Raw genomic sequence first — 2,967 nt, forward strand, 5'->3', positions numbered from 1 at the left:
ATGTTTTGGGGTAGTACTATGTGATTTATTGCATTGTGTCCTTTCATTGTAAATCTGATCCATCCTTCAGTCAAGACATTCATAAAAGCAACACCCATCTTTTATGTACAGACTGTAACCCATCTTTGATGTCCAGACATGTCGCTTGTGAGCAAGAGAGACATCTGATCATGTGACTGACTTCCAAACCTTCCATCCTGATGAGTCAAACATTGCAACACAAGAGTAAGATGGTTTAAAAGCTATAATTGTCTGTGAACCACACTGTGATGGGAACAGAAAGGTAAAATCCTACATCGTCCATCTGTACAACCTAAAAATACATTATTGCATTTTCATATTTATTGTAGAGTTGCAGTTGACTTTGTCTGAATTTGTTGTGTTAATTTTTAGAACAGATGTTTGAGTGAGAAAAAAAACATGGTCATTTAGTGCACTGATTTTTTAAGGACATGAAAAATGATCCAGAGGTTTGTCTAGAATAAGTACTTTTGAGACAAGCACATGCAGAACACTGATAACTGAATCACCGGGTAAATCACCTCAATTATCGAAGCACAAACTGTGCTAAAGTATTTTGACTCTGAAGCGCCAATCATAAAAGTAAAACTGTGTAAATGGTTTTTGCCCAGTTCATATTCTGTGTGCACTCTTGAGCTTTAACTGAAGTTATCAGAGATGTCCTTTAGCATTGTAGCACGATGCCCTCTGCTGTTAATACGATGCTACTAAGTGAAAAACATTGACTCCTTTTACACCCCAAGTTTTACATGTACAGGAAGCGTAGTTTAAACATCTGGTGCACTGCATAACCTTCTGAACTTTTGTCACCACATTTTTCATGTCCAACCTTTTGAAGAGTGAAATACAAAAACACAGAAGATGAACTTATTCAGTGTCTAAACCTATTCTGAACTGAATCACAAATTGCCTGGCAGTGTGTTTAGAGAAGCTCAAACTAAATTCCCAGCTCCATTAAACTAGAGCCAAACCTTAGAAACTTTTCACATGGCTTCATCACGCATTGGTTCGTGTGAAATTCGTTTTTTAAAAATGATCTCAGCTGTCTGCGGGTCAGAGTTCACTATTACTGTGAGAAAGCAGTCGTTGCCTGATCATTTTGCTGCTCTTGTTGCAAATATGTTGCAACGTCCTTCGCAGAAGTGCCAGGGCGAGATGCCCAATACTCAGCAGATCAGCATCAGTTACTATAGCAACAGCCATGGACCAGACCGTGGAGTCAACATGGCTGCCAAAGGGGAACTGCAGCAGCCAAGCTGCGTCTGTGTGTGTGGCTTCACACATGAGCGGCAACCACAACATCTTGGCAGTCGCTTATAATCCTCCTGTCTTTGGGGAAACCCTGTTTTCAAGGAACACATTTGTGTCATCTACATGCAGACTGTTTATTTTCTGCTTCTGAAGAATCTATGAGGGTTATTGGTCTTCTTGTTTACATTAATTTACACACCTACCTCACACAAAGCATGCAATGGCTTCCCCAGAAAAAACAACTGTGAAGTGCAAAATCCTCAGTGTCAGAGGATCTTGTTGGTTAGATCAATCGAAGAACATGGCTTGCACTGAAAATAAGTATTTCTACATTTGCACTAATAATCTACCAAACAGAGTTCACATTTTCTGACTTCTGAATAAATAAAAAAAATCACAAAATTCCATACCTTATTGCAATGGGCATCTTCAACGTGCTTGAGAACATCAAACAGATCTTAGATTAAACTTTCTCAGTAGAAAAATTTTATAAAAGTAGTTCATGTTCTAAATCAAGCTGAAGCAAATGTAAGTGCGAGCCCCCATATTTAAATCTGAGTTGTAACTACAAATAAAGTAGGACATGCGAGTGATGCTTGGAGCTCAAGCAGCTATCTAAAAATACATGCTGTGTACCTTGGGTGCTTACAATTTTAGCATGTGAATGTGAGAGCTCATCATTGCAGTGCTAGCATGTTAGCTCCATGCTCTACATAACAGGACAAGAACTGACAGGAAGACCAAGACCTTAAATCTTGCAGGCTCTGTGTTTTGCTTTACCTTCACACGTTTTTACATGGAACCTAAATACATTTCAGAGAATAAAGCCGAATCCTCAAAGCGCTCAATTATTTCTTAATTCTCTGCTGTACTCCCTCAAACGAAGCACAAAATATCTATTTAATGACTCCTTAGCTTTGAGAAAGGAAAATTCTTTATAATCATTTATGTTAATTGACATTGACGTTGAGGAACAATTGTCTACAAAAGCCTGCTGGGATGCAACTCCCCCATCGCTCTCTTGAAATATCACTAATCTGTTGTGACACTTGAAGTCAAAACATGACTTAATCAGCTTACACTTTCGAAAGGAACGGCTTGTTTTTCCACGGCATCCAATGGTCTAGTTTTGGAGTCCACGTAGCTGAAGAAGATAAGACCTTTAGCCTTAGTCACAATCACTGCTTCACCTACAGAACTCAAAGAAAAATTAAATTAACCATAAATATATATGAAAAAATGGATTTAGGGAGACATTAAACAATTTCCTGTCATCAACAACAAACAGAAAAGAAAACTGTTAATCCAGTGGGAGAGAGAAGCAAAGAGGTGAGGTTGTGGGTTGTGCATGAACAGACAAGAGAGAGAAAAAGGTATCAGGATGGCTCGTGGTCGAGCAGCAAGAAACTTGAGAGAAAAAAAGAGGGGAGGGAGAGAGAACACAGGTTACAAAGATGCTGTTGTTTTCAAGTTTACAGCAATCTCGCTGGCAGCACAGACATGGACTTTACCACAAACTGACGCCATAGATTCAACAAGACCAAAGTCGACCCACCAAGATGGTAACAGTTATAAAAACAAAGAGAATAAACTTAAGTGAAAATAAGAATAAATGCGCCAAAAGGATTCAGCAAGACATAGCACGGAGAGTAAGGGATGGACTATAAGGTTTACGGAGATTAGACAGGTATGATG

This window comes from Aulonocara stuartgranti (genome assembly GCF_965226115.1).
Source record: "Aulonocara stuartgranti genome assembly, chromosome: 5".
In the NCBI taxonomy this organism is placed as follows: domain Eukaryota; kingdom Metazoa; phylum Chordata; class Actinopteri; order Cichliformes; family Cichlidae; genus Aulonocara; species Aulonocara stuartgranti.